We start from the raw sequence: 14114 nt of genomic DNA on the forward strand, positions 1-14114 counted from the left end.
AGGTTCTGCAGCAGTTGAGGGATATTATGAGGTTGTGCAGCAGCTGAGGTGTATTATGAGGTTCTGCAGCAGCTGAGGTGTATTATGAGGTTCTGCAGCAGCTGAGGTGTGTTAGGAGGTTCTGCAGCAGCTGAGGTGTATTATGAGGTTCTGCTGCAGCTGAAGTGTATTGTGAGGTTCTGCAGCGGCTGAGGTGTGTTAGGAGGTTCTGCAGCAGCTGAGGTGTATTATGAGGTTCTGCAGCAGCTGAGGTGTGTTATGAGGTTCTGCAGCAGCTGAGGTGTATTATGAGGTTCTACAGCAGCTGAGGTGTATTATGAGGTTCTGCAGCAGCTGAGGTGCATTACGAGGTTCTGCAGCAGCTGAAGTATATTGTGAGTTTCAGCAGCAGCTGAGGTGTATTATGAGGTTCTGCAGCAGCTGAGGGATATTATGAGCTTCTGCAGCAGCTGAGGTGTTTTATGATGTTCTGCAGCAGCTGAGGTGTATTATGGTGTTCTGCAGCAGCTGAGATGTATTATGAGGTTCTGCAGCAGCTGAGGTGTATTATGTTGTTCTGCAGCAGCTGAGGTGTGTTAGAAGGTTCTGCAGCAGCTGAGGTGTATTATGATGTTCTGCAGCAGCTGAGGTGTATTATGAGGCTGCAGCAGCTGAGGTGTATTTTGAGGTTCTACAGCAGCTGAGGTGTATTATGAGGTTGTGCAGCAGCTGATGTGTATTGTGAGGTTCTGCAGCAGCTGAAGTGTATTATTATTTTCTGCAGCAGCTGAGGTGTATTATGAGGCTCTGCAGCAGCTGAGGTGTATTATGAGGTTCTGCAGCAGCTCAGGTGTATTATGATGTTCTGCAGCAGCTGAGTTGTATTATGAGGTTCTGCAGCAGCTGAGGGGTATTATGAAGCTCTGCAGCAGCTGAGGTGTATTATGATGTTCTGTAGCAGCTGAGGTGTGTTAGGAGGTTCTGCAGCAGCTGAAGTGTATTATGAGGTTCTGCAGCAGCTGAGGTGCATTACGAGGTTCTGCAGCAGCTGAGGTGTATTATAAGGTTCTGCAGCAGCTGAGCTGTATTATGAGGTTCTGCAGCAGCTGAGGTGTATTATGAGATTCTGCAGCAGCTGAGGTGTATTATGAGGTTTTGCAGCAGCTGAGGTGTATTATGAGGTTCTGCAGCAGCTGAGTTGTATTATGATTTTCTGCAGCAGCTGAAATGTGTTAGGAGCTTCTGCAGCAGCTGAGGTGTATTATGATGTTCTGCAGCAGCTGAGGTGTATTATGATGTTCTGCAGCAGCTGAGGTGTATTATGAGGTTCTGCAGCAGTTGAGGTGTATTATGAGGTTCTGCAGCAGCTGAGGTGTATTATGAGGTTCTGCAGCAGCTGAGGGGTATTATGATGTTCTGCAGCAGCTGAGGTGTATTATGATGGTCTGTAGCAGCTGAGGTGTGTTAGGAGGTTCTGCAGCAGCTGAGGTGTATTATGAGGTTCTGCAGCAGCTGAGGTGCATAATGAGGTTCTACAGTAGCTGAAGTGTATTGTGAGTTTCTGCAGCAGCTGAGATGCATTATGAGGTTCTGCAGCAGCTGAAGTGTATTGTGAGTTTCTGCAGCTGCTAAGGTGTATTATGAGGTTCTGCAGCAGTTGAGGGATATTATGAGGTTGTGCAGCAGCTGACGTGTATTATGAGGTTCTGCAGCAGCTGAGGTGTATTATGAGGTTCTGCAGCAGCTGAGGTGTGTTAGGAGGTTCTGCAGCAGCTGAGGTGTATTATGAGGTTCTGCTGCAGCTGAAGTGTATTGTGAGGTTCTGCAGCGGCTGAGGTGTGTTAGGAGGTTCTGCAGCAGCTGAGGTGTATTATGAGGTTCTGCAGCAGCTGAGGTGTGGTATGAGGTTCTGCAGCAGCTGAGGTGTATTATGAGGTTCTACAGCAGCTGAGGTGTATTATGATGTTCTGCAGCAGCTGAGGTGTATTATGAGGTTCTGCAGCAGCTGATGTGTATAATGAGGTTCTGCAGCAGCTGAAGTGTATTATTATTTTCTGCAGCAGCTGAGGTGTATTATGAGGCTCTGCAGCAGCTGAGGTGTATTATGAGGTTCTGCAGCAGCTCAGGTGTATTATGATGTTCTGCAGCAGCTGAGATGCATTATGAGGTTCTGCAGCAGCTGAAGTGTATTGTGAGTTTCTGCAGCTGCTAAGGTGTATTATGAGGTTCTGCAGCAGTTGAGGGATATTATGAGGTTGTGCAGCAGCTGACGTGTATTATGAGGTTCTGCAGCAGCTGAGGTGTATTATGAGGTTCTGCAGCAGCTGAGGTGTGTTAGGAGGTTCTGCAGCAGCTGAGGTGTATTATGAGGTTCTGCTGCAGCTGAAGTGTATTGTGAGGTTCTGCAGCGGCTGAGGTGTGTTAGGAGGTTCTGCAGCAGCTGAGGTGTATTATGAGGTTCTGCAGCAGCTGAGGTGTGGTATGAGGTTCTGCAGCAGCTGAGGTGTATTATGAGGTTCTACAGCAGCTGAGGTGTATTATGATGTTCTGCAGCAGCTGAGGTGTATTATGAGGTTCTGCAGCAGCTGATGTGTATAATGAGGTTCTGCAGCAGCTGAAGTGTATTATTATTTTCTGCAGCAGCTGAGGTGTATTATGAGGCTCTGCAGCAGCTGAGGTGTATTATGAGGTTCTGCAGCAGCTCAGGTGTATTATGATGTTCTGCAGCAGCTGAGGTGTATTATGAGGTTTGCAGCAGCTGAGGGGTATTATGAAGTTCTGCAGCAGCTGAGGTGTATTATGATGTTCTGTAGCAGCTGAGGTGTGTTAGGAGGTTCTGCACAAGCTGAAGTGTATTATGAAGTTCTGCAGCAGCTGAGGTGCATTACGAGGTTCTGCAGCAGCTGAGGTGTATTATAAGGTTCTGCAGCAGCTGAGCTGTATTATGAGGTTCTGCAGCAGCTGAGGTGTATTATGAGATTCTGCAGCAGCTGAGGTGTATTATGAGGTTTTGCAGCAGCTGAGGTGTATTATGAGGTTCTGCAGCAGCTGAGTTGTATTATGATTTTCTGCAGCAGCTGAAATGTGTTAGGAGCTTCTGCAGCAGCTGAGGTGTATTATGATGTTCTGCAGCAGCTGAGGTGTATTATGATGTTCTGCAGCACCTGAGGTGTATTATGAGGTTCTGCAGCAGTTGAGGTGTATTATGAGGTTCTGCAGCAGCTGAGGTGTATTATGAGGTTCTGCAACAGCGGAGGGGTATTATGATGTTCTGCAGCAGCTGAGGTGTATTATGATGGTGTGTATCAGCTGAGGTGTGTTAGGAGGTTCTGCAGCAGCTGAGGTGTATTATGAGGTTCTGCAGCAGCTGAGGTGCATAATGAGTTTCTGCAGTAGCTGAAGTGTATTGTGAGATTCTGCAGCAGCTGAGATGCTTTATGAGGTTCTGCAGCAGCCGAAGTGTATTGTGTGTTTCTGCAGCTGCTAAGGTGTATTATGAGGTTCTCCAGCAGTTGAGGGATATTATGAGGTTGTGCAGCAGCTGAGGTGTATTATGATGTTCTGTAGCAGCTGAGGTGTGTTAGGAGGTTCTGCACAAGCTGAAGTGTATTATGAAGTTCTGCAGCAGCTGAGGTGCATTACGAGGTTCTGCAGCAGCTGAGGTGTATTATAAGGTTCTGCAGCAGCTGAGCTGTATTATGAGGTTCTGCAGCAGCTGAGGTGTATTATGAGATTCTGCAGCAGCTGAGGTGTATTATGAGGTTTTGCAGCAGCTGAGGTGTATTATGAGGTTCTGCAGCAGCTGAGTTGTATTATGATTTTCTGCAGCAGCTGAAATGTGTTAGGAGCTTCTGCAGCAGCTGAGGTGTATTATGATGTTCTGCAGCAGCTGAGGTGTATTATGATGTTCTGCAGCACCTGAGGTGTATTATGAGGTTCTGCAGCAGTTGAGGTGTATTATGAGGTTCTGCAGCAGCTGAGGTGTATTGTGAGGTTCTGCAGCAGCTGAGGGGTATTATGATGTTCTGCAGCAGCTGAGGTGTATTATGATGGTGTGTATCAGCTGAGGTGTGTTAGGAGGTTCTGCAGCAGCTGAGGTGTATTATGAGGTTCTGCAGCAGCTGAGGTGCATAATGAGTTTCTGCAGTAGCTGAAGTGTATTGTGAGTTTCTGCAGCAGCTGAGATGCTTTATGAGGTTCTGCAGCAGCCGAAGTGTATTGTGAGTTTCTGCAGCTGCTAAGGTGTATTATGAGGTTCTGCAGCAGTTGAGGGATATTATGAGGTTGTGCAGCAGCTGAGGTGTATTATGAGGTTCTGCAGCAGCTGAGGTGTATTATGAGGTTCTGCAGCAGCTGAGGTGTGTTAGGAGGTTCTGCAGCAGCTGAGGTGTATTATGAGGTTCTGCTGCAGCTGAAGTGTATTGTGAGGTTCTGCAGCGGCTGAGGTGTGTTAGGAGGTTCTGCAGCAGCTGAGGTGTATTATGAGGTTCTGCAGCAGCTGAGGTGTGGTATGAGGTTCTGCAGCAGCTGAGGTGTATTATGAGGTTCTACAGCAGCTGAGGTGTATTATGATGTTCTGCAGCAGCTGAGGTGCATTACGAGGTTCTGCAGCAGCTGAAGTATATTGTGAGTTTCAGCAGCAGCTGAGGTGTATTATAAGGTTCTGCAGCAGCTGAGGGATATTATGAGGTTCTGCAGCAGCTGAGGTGTTTTATGATGTTCTGCAGCAGCTGAGGTGCATTATGATGTTCTGCAGCAGCTGAGGTGTGTTAGGAGGTTCTGCAGCAGCTGAGGTGTATTATGATGTTCTGCAGCAGCTGAGGTTTGTTAGGAGATTCTGCAGCAGCTGAGGTGTATTATGATGTTCTGCAGCAGCTGAGATGTATTATGAGGTTCTGCAGCAGCTGAGGTGTATTATGTTGTTCTGCAGCAGCTGAGGTGTGTTAGGAGGTTCTGCAGCAGCTGAGGTGTATTATGATGTTCTGCAGCAGCTGAGGTGTATTTTGAGGTTCTGCAGCAGCTGAGGTGTATTATGAGGTTCTACAGCAGCTGATGTGTATTGTGAGGTTCTGCAGCAGCTGAAGTGTATTATTATTTTCTGCAGCAGCTGAGGTGTATTATGAGGCTCTGCAGCAGCTGAGGTGTATTATGAGGTTCTGCAGCAGCTCAGGTGTATTATGATGTTCTGCAGCAGCTGAGGTGTATTATGAGGTTCTGCAGCATCTGAGGGGTATTATGAAGTTCTGCAGCAGCTGAGGTGTATTATGATGTTCTGTAGCAGCTGAGGTGTGTTAGGAGGTTCTGCAGCAGCTGAAGTGTATTATGAGGTTCTGCAGCAGCTGAGGTGCATTACGAGGTTCTGCAGCAGCTGAGGTGTATTATGAGGTTCTGCAGCAGCTGAGCTGTATTATGAGGTTCTGCAGCAGCTGAGGTGTATTATGAGTTTCTGCAGCAGCTGAGGTGTATTATGAGGTTTTGCAGCAGCTGAGGTGTATTATGAGGTTCTGCAGCAGCTGAGTTGTATTATGATTTTCTGCAGCAGCTGAAGTGTGTTAGGAGCTACTGCAGCAGCTGAGGTGTATTATGATGTTCTGCAACAGCTGAGGTGTATTATGAGGCTCTGCAGCAGCTGAGGTGTATTTTGAAGTTCTGCAGCAGCTTAGGTGTATTATGAGGTTCTGCAGCAGCTGATGTGTATTGTGAGGTTCTGCAGCAGCTGAGGTGTATTATGATGTTCTGCAGCAGCTGAGGTGTATTATGAGGCTCTGCAGCAGCTGAGGTGTATTATGAGGTTCTGCAGCAGCTGAGGTGTATTATGAGGTTCTGCAGCAGCTGAGGGGGTATTATGATGTTCTTCAACAGCTGAGGTGTATTATGATGTTCTGTAGCAGCTGAGGTGTGTTAGGAGGTTCTGCAGCAGCTGAGGTGTATTATGAGGTTCTGCAGCAGCTGAGGTGTATTATGATGTTCTGCAGTAGCTGAAGTGTATTGTGAGTATCTGCAGCAGCTGAGATGCATTATGAGGTTCTGCAGCAGCTGAAGTGTATTGTGAGTTTCTGCAGCTGCTAAGGTGTATTATGAGGTTCTGCAGCAGTTGAGGGATATTATGAGGTTCTGCAGCAGCTGAGGTGTATTTTGAGGTTCTGCAGCAGCTGAGGGGTATTATGATGTTCTGCAGCAGCTGAGGTGTATTATGATGGTCTGTAGCAGCTGAGGTGTGTTAGGAGGTTCTGCAGCAGCTGAGGTGTATTATGAGGTTCTGCAGCAGCTGAGGTGCATAATGAGGTTCTGCAGTAGCTGAGGTGTATTATGATGTTCTGCAGTAGCTGAAGTGTATTGTGAGTTTCTGCAGCAGCTGAGATGCATTATGAGGTTCTGCAGCAGCTGAAGTGTATTGTGAGTTTCTGCAGCTGCTAAGGTATATTATGAGGTTCTGCAGCAGTTGAGGGATATTATGAGGTTGTGCAGCAGCTGAGGTGTATTATGAGGTTCTGCAGCAGCTGAGGTGTATTATGAGGTTCTGCAGCAGCTGAGGTGTGTTAGGAGGTTCTGCAGCAGCTGAGGTGTATTATGAGGTTCTGCTGCAGCTGAAGTGTATTGTGAGGTTCTGCAGCGGCTGAGTTGTGTTAGGAGGTTCTGCAGCAGCTGAGGTGTATTATTAGGTTCTGCAGCAGCTGAGGTGTGTTATGAGGTTCTGCAGCAGCTGAGGTGTATTATGAGGTTCTACAGCAGCTGAGGTGTATTATGAGGTTCTGCAGCAGCTGAAGTATATTGTGAGTTTCTGCAGCAGCTGAGATGCATTATGAGGTTCTGCAGCAGCTGAAGTGTATTGTGAGTTTCTGCAGCTGCTAAGGTGTATTATGAGGTTCTGCAGCAGCTGAGGGAAATTATGAGCTTCTGCAGCAGCTGAGGTGTTTTATGATGTTCTGCAGCAGCTGAGGTGCATTATGATGTTCTGCAGCAGCTGAGGTGTGTTAGGAGGTTCTGCAGCAGCTGAGGTGTATTATGATGTTCTGCAGCAGCTGAGGTTTGTTAGGAGGTTCTGCAGCAGCTGAGGTGTATTATGATGTTCTGCAGCAGCTGAGATGTATTATGAGGTTCTGCAGCAGCTGAGGTGTATTATGTTGTTCTGCAGCAGCTGAGGTGTGTTAGAAGGTTCTGCAGCAGCTGAGGTGTATTATGATGTTCTGCAGCAGCTGAGGTGTATTATGAGGCTCTGCAGCAGCTGAGGTGTATTTTGAGGTTCTACAGCAGCTGAGGTGTATTATGAGGTTCTGCAGCAGCTGATGTGTATTGTGAGGTTCTGCAGCAGCTGAAGTGTATTATTATTTTCTGCAGCAGCTGAGGTGTATTATGAGGCTCTGCAGCAGCTGAGGTGTATTATGAGGTTCTGCAGCAGCTCAGGTGTATTATGATGTTCTGCAGCAGCTGAGGTGTATTATGAGGTTCTGCAGCAGCTGAGGGGTATTATGAAGCTCTGCAGCAGCTGAGGTGTATTATGATGTTCTGTAGCAGCTGAGGTGTGTTAGGAGGTTCTGCAGCAGCTGAAGTGTATTATGAGGTTCTGCAGCAGCTGAGGTGCATTACGAGGTTCTGCAGCAGCTGAGGTGTATTATAAGGTTCTGCAGCAGCTGAGCTGTATTATGAGGTTCTGCAGCAGCTGAGGTGTATTATGAGATTCTGCAGCAGCTGAGGTGTATTATGAGGTTTTGCAGCAGCTGAGGTTTATTATGAGGTTCTGCAGCAGCTGAGTTGTATTATGATTTTCTGCAGCAGCTGAAATGTGTTAGGAGCTTCTGCAGCAGCTGAGGTGTATTATGATGTTCTGCAGCAGCTGAGGTGTATTATGATGTTCTGCAGCAGCTGAGGTGTATTATGAGGTTCTGCAGCAGTTGAGGTGTATTATGAGGTTCTGCAGCAGCTGAGGTGTATTATGAGGTTCTGCAGCAGCTGAGGGGTATTATGATGTTCTGCAGCAGCTGAGGTGTATTATGATGGTGTGTAGCAGCTGAGGTGTGTTAGGAGGTTCTGCAGCAGCTGAGGTGTATTATGAGGTTCTGCAGCAGCTGAGGTGCATAATGAGGTTCTGCAGTAGCTGAAGGTTATTGTGAGTTTCTGCAGCACCTGAGATGCTTTATGAGGTTCTGCAGCAGCCGAAGTGTATTGTGAGTTTCTGCAGCTGCTAAGGTGTATTATGAGGTTCTGCAGCAGTTGTGGGATATTATGAGGTTGTGCAGCAGCTGAGGTGTATTATGAGGTTCTGCAGCAGCTGAGGTGTATTATGAGGTTCTGCAGCAGCTGAGGTGTGTTAGGAGGTTCTGCAGCAGCTGAGGTGTATTATGAGGTTCTGCTGCAGCTGAAGTGTATTGTGAGGTTCTGCAGCGGCTGAGGTGTGTTAGGAGGTTCTGCAGCAGCTGAGGTGTATTATGAGGTTCTGCAACAGCTGAGGTGTGGTATGAGGTTCTGCAGCAGCTGAGGTGTATTATGAGGTTCTACAGCATCTGAGGTGTATTATGATGTTCTGCAGCAGCTGAGGTGCATTACGAGGTTCTGCAGCAGCTGAAGTATATTGTGAGTTTCAGCAGCAGCTGAGGTGTATTATAAGGTTCTGCAGCAGCTGAGGGATATTATGAGGTTCTGCAGCAGCTGAGGTGTTTTATGATGTTCTGCAGCAGCTGAGGTGCATTATGATGTTCTGCAGCAGCTGAGGTGTGTTAGGAGGTTCTGCAGCAGCTGAGGTGTATTATGATGTTCTGCAGCAGCTGAGGTTTGTTAGGAGGTTCTGCAGCAGCTGAGGTGTATTATGATGTTCTGCAGCAGCTGAGATGTATTATGAGGTTCTGCAGCAGCTGAGGTGTATTATGTTGTTCTGCAGCAGCTGAGGTGTATTATGATGTTCTGCAGCAGCTGAGGTGTATTATGAGGCTCTGCAGCAGCTGAGGTGTATTTTGAGGTTCTGCAGCAGCTGAGGTGTATTATGAGGTTCTGCAGCAGCTGATGTGTATTGTGAGGTTCTGCAGCAGCTGAAGTGTATTATTATTTTCTGCAGCAGCTGAGGTGTATTATGAGGCTCTGCAGCAGCTGAGGTGTATTATGAGGTTCTGCAGCAGCTCAGGTGTATTATGATGTTCTGCAGCAGCTGAGGTGTATTATGAGGTTCTGCAGCAGCTGAGGGGTATTATGAAGTTCTGCAGCAGCTGAGGTGTATTATGATGTTCTGTAGCTGCTGAGGTGTGTTAGGAGGTTCTGCAGCAGCTGAAGTGTATTATGAGGTTCTGCAGCAGCTGAGGTGCATTACGAGGTTCTGCAGCAGCTGAGGTGTATTATGAGGTTCTGCAGCAGCTGAGCTGTATTATGAGGTTCTGCAGCAGCTGAGGTGTATTATGAGATTCTGCAGCAGCTGAGGTGTATTATGAGGTTTTGCAGCAGCTGAGGTGTATTATGAGGTTCTGCAGCAGCTGAGTTGTATTATGATTTTCTGCAGCAGCTGAATTGTGTTAGGAGCTACTGCAGCAGCTGAGGTGTATTATGATGTTCTGCAGCAGCTGAGGTGTATTATGAGGCTCTGCAGCAGCTGAGGTGTATTTTGAAGTTTTGCAGCAGCTGAGGTGTATTATGAGGTTCTGCAGCAGCTGATGTGTATTGTGAGGTTCTGCAGCAGCTGAGGTGTATTATGATGTTCTGCAGCAGCTGAGGTGTATTATGAGGCTCTGCAGCAGCTGAGGTGTATTATGAGGTTCTGCAGCAGCTGAGGGGGTATTATGATGTTCTGCAACAGCTGAGGTGTATTATGATGTTCTGTAGCAGCTGAGGTGTGTTAGGAGGTTCTGCAGCAGCTGAGGTGTATTATGAGATTCTGCAGCAGCTGAGGGGTATTATGATGTTCTGCAGCAGCTGAGGTGTATTATGATGGTCTGTAGCAGCTGAGGTGTGTTAGGAGGTTCTGCAGCAGCTGAGGTGTATTATGAGGTTCTGCAGCAGCTGAGGTGCATAATGAGGTTCTGCAGTAGCTGAGGTGTATTATGATGTTCTGCAGTAGCTGAAGTGTATTGTGAGTTTCTGCAGCAGCTGAGATGCATTATGAGGTTCTGCAGCAGCTGAAATGTATTGTGAGTTTCTGCAGCTGCTAAGGTGTATTATGAGGTTCTGCAGCAGTTGAGGGATATTATGAGGTTCTGCAGCAGCTGAGGTGTATTATGAGGTTCTGCAGCAGCTGAGGGGTATTATGATGTTCTGCAGCAGCTGAGGTGTATTATGATGGCCTGTAGCAGCTGAGGTGTGTTAGGAGGTTCTGCAGCAGCTGAGGTGTATTATGAGGTTCTGCAGCAGCTGAGGTGTATTATGAGGTTCTGCAGCAGCTGAGGTGCATAATGAGGTTCTGCAGTAGCTGAAGTGTATTGTGAGTTTCTGCAGCAGCTGAGATGCATTATGAGGTTCTGCAGCAGCTGAAGTGTATTGTGAGTTTCTGCAGCTGCTAAGGTGTATTATGAGGTTCTGCAGCAGTTGAGGGATATTATGAGGTTGTGCAGCAGCTGAGGTGTATTATGAGGTTCTGCAGCAGCTGAGGTGTATTATGAGGTTCTGCAGCAGCTGAGGTGTGTTAGGAGGTTCTGCAGCAGCTGAGGTGTATTATGAGGTTCTGCTGCAGCTGAAGTGTATTGTGAGGTTCTGCAGCGGCTGAGGTGTGTTAGGAGGTTCTGCAGCAGCTGAGGTGTATTATTAGGTTCTGCAGCAGCTGAGGTGTGTTATGAGGTTCTGCAGCAGCTGAGGTGTATTATGAGGTTCTACAGCAGCTGAGGTGTATTATGAGGTTCTGCAGCAGCTGAAGTATATTGTGTGTTTCAGCAGCAGCTGAGGTGTATTATGAGGTTCTGCAGCAGCTGAGGGATATTATGAGGTTCTGCAGCAGCTGAGGTGTTTTATGATGTTCTGCAGCAGCTGAGGTGCATTATGATGTTCTGCAGCAGCTGAGGTGTGTTAGGAGGTTCTGCAGCAGCTGAGGTGTATTATGATGTTCTGCAGCAGCTGAGGTTTGCTAGGAGGTTCTGCAGCAGCTGAGGTGTATTATGATGTTCTGCAGCAGCTGAGATGTATTATGAGGTTTTGCAGCAGCTGAGGTGTATTATGTTGTTCTGCAGCAGCTGAGGTGTGTTAGGAGGTTCTGCAGCAGCTGAGGTGTATTATGATGTTCTGCAGCAGCTGAGGTGTATTATGAGGCTCTGCAGCAGCTGAGGTGTATTTTGAGGTTCTGCAGCAGCTGAGGTGTATTATGAGGCTCTGCAGCAGCTGATGTGTATTATTATTTTCTGCAGCAGATGAGGTGTATTATGAGGCTCTGCAGCAGCTGAGGTGTATTATGAGGTTCTGCAGCAGCTCAGGTGTATTATGATGTTCTGCAGCAGCTGAGGTGTATTATGAGGTTCTGCAGCAGCTGAGGGGTATTATGAAGTTCTGCAGCAGCTGAGGTGTATTATGATGTTCTGTAGCAGCTGAGGTGTGTTAGGAGGTTCTGCAGCAGCTGAAGTGTATTATGAGGTTCTGCAGCAGCTGAGGTGCATTACGAGGTTCTGCAGCAGCTGAGGTGTATTATGAGGTTCTGCAGCAGCTGAGCTGTATTATGAGGTTCTGCAGCAGCTGAGGTGTATTATGAGATTCTGCAGCAGCTGAGGTGTATTATGAGGTTTTGCAGCAGCTGAGGTGTATTATGAGGTTCTGCAGCAGCTGAGTTGTATTATGATTTTCTGCAGCAGCTGAAGTGTTTTAGGAGCTTCTGCAGCAGCTGAGGTGTATTATGATGTTCTGCAGCAGCTGAGGTGTATTATGAGGCTCTGCAGCAGCTGAGGTGTATTTTGAAGTTCTGCAGCAGCTGAGGTGTATTATGAGGTTCTGCAGCAGCTGATGTGTATTGTGAGGTTCTGCAGCAGCTGAGGTGTATTATGATGTTCTGCAGCAGCTGAGGTGTATTATGAGGCTCTGCAGCAGCTGAGGTGTATTATGAGGTTCTGCAGCAGCTGAGGTGTATTATGAGGTTCTGCAGCAGCTGAGGGGGTATTATGATGTTCTGCAGCAGCTGAGGTGTATTATGATGTTCTGTAGCAGCTGAGGTGTGTTAGGAGGTTCTGCAGCAGCTGAGGTGTATTATGAGGTTCTGCAGCAGCTGAGGTGTATTATGAGGTTCTGCAGCAGCTGAAGTGTATTGTGAGTTTCTGCAGCAGCTGAGGTATATTATGAAGTTCTGCAGCAGCTGAGGTGTATTATGGGGTTCTGCAGCAGCTGAGGTGTATTATGATGTTCTGCAGCAGCTGAGTTGTGTTAAGAGGTTCTGCAGCAGCTGAGGTGTATTATGAGGTTCTGCAGCGACTGAGGTGTGTTAGGAGGTTCTGCAGCAGCTGAGGTGTATTGTGAGGTTCTGCAGCGGCTGAGGTGTATTATGAGGGTCTGCAGCGGCTGAGGTGTGTTATGAGGTTCTGCAGCAGCTGAGGTGTATTATGAGATTCTACAGCAGCTGAGGTGTATTATGAGGTTCTGCAGCAGCTGAGGTGCTTTACGAGGTTCTGCAGCAGCTGAAGTGTATTGTGAGTTTCTGCAGCAGCTGAGGTGTATTATGATGTTCTGCAGCAGCTGAGGTGTGTTATGCAGTTCTGCAGCAGCTGAGGTGTATTATGAGGTTCTGCAGCAGCTGAGGGATATTATGAGGTTCTGCAGCAGCTGAGGTGTATTATGAGGTTCTGCAGCAGCTGAGGTGTATTATGATGTTCTGCAGCAGCTGAGGTGTATTATGAGGTTCTGCAGCAGCTGAGCTGTATTATGATGTTCTACAGCAGCTGAGGTGTGTTAGGAGGTTCTGCAGCAGCTGAGGTGTATTGTGAGGTTCTGCAGCGGCTGAGGTGTGTTAGGAGGTTCTGCAGCAGCTGAGGTGTATTATGAGGTTCTGCAGCGGCTGAGGTGTGTTAGGAGGTTCTACAGCGGCTGAGGTGTATTATGAGGTTCTGCAGCAGCTGAGGTATATTATGAGGTTCTACAGCAGCTGAGGGATATTATGAGGTTCTGCAGCTGCTGAGGTGTATTATGAGGTTCTACAGCGGCTGAGGTGTATTATGAGGTTCTGCAGCAGCTGAGGTATATTATGAGGTTCTACAGCAGCTGAGGGATATTATGAGGTTCTGCAGCAGCTGAGGTGTATTATGAGGTTCTGATGCAGCTGAGGTGTATTATGATGTTCTGCAGTAGATGAGGGGTATTATGAGGTTCTGCAGCAGCTGAGGTGTATTATGATGTTCTACAGCAGCTGAGGTGTATTATGATGTTCTGCAGCAGCTGAGGTGTATTATGAGGTTCTGCAGCAGCTGAGGTGTATTATGATGTTCTGCAGCAGCTGAGGTGTATTATGTGGTTCTGCAGCAGCTGAGGTGTATTATTAGGTTCTGCCGCAGCTGAGGTGTATTAGGAGTTTCTGCAGCGGCTGAGGTGTGTTAGGAGGTTCTGCAGCAGCTGAGGTGTATTATGAGGTTCTGCAGCGGCTGAGGTGTGTTAGGAGGTTCTGCAGCAGCTGAGGTGTATTATGAGGTTCTGCAGCGGCTGAGGTGTGTTATGAGGTTCTGCAGCAGCTGAGGTGTATTATGATGTTCTGCAGCAGCTGAGGTGTATTATGATGTTCTACAGCAGCTGAGGGATATTATGAGGTTCTACAGCAGCTGAGGGATATTATGAGGTTCTGCAGCAGCTGAGGTGTATTATGATGTTCTGCAGCAGCTGAGGTGTATTATGATGTTCTGCAGCAGCTGAGGTGTATTATGAGGTTCTGCAGCAGCTGAGCTGTATTATGTGGTTCTGCAGCAGCTGAGGTGTATTATTAGGTTCTGCCGCGGCTGAGGTGTATTAGGAGTTTCTGCAGCAGCTGAGGTGTATTGTGAGGTTCTGCAGCAGCTGAGGTACATAATAGAGGGTTTTGAGCAGCTGTTTCATTTACAAGCTACCATGAGTTAAACCTGGTACTGCGCCCAGGGCAGACATACCATCCGTGCAACCTGTGCAGCTGCATAGAGGCGCCAGAGGTCAGGGGCCATTTCTACCTCTAAAGGAGGTGTTCATTATGATGACTATTGGACTGTGAAGTCCCCACATACTGTTCTAGC

This window comes from Phyllobates terribilis, unplaced genomic scaffold (assembly GCF_046119375.1).
Source record: "Phyllobates terribilis strain yellow unplaced genomic scaffold, ASM4611937v1 Scaffold_1__5_contigs__length_1240528914, whole genome shotgun sequence".
NCBI classification, from domain to species: domain Eukaryota; kingdom Metazoa; phylum Chordata; class Amphibia; order Anura; family Dendrobatidae; genus Phyllobates; species Phyllobates terribilis.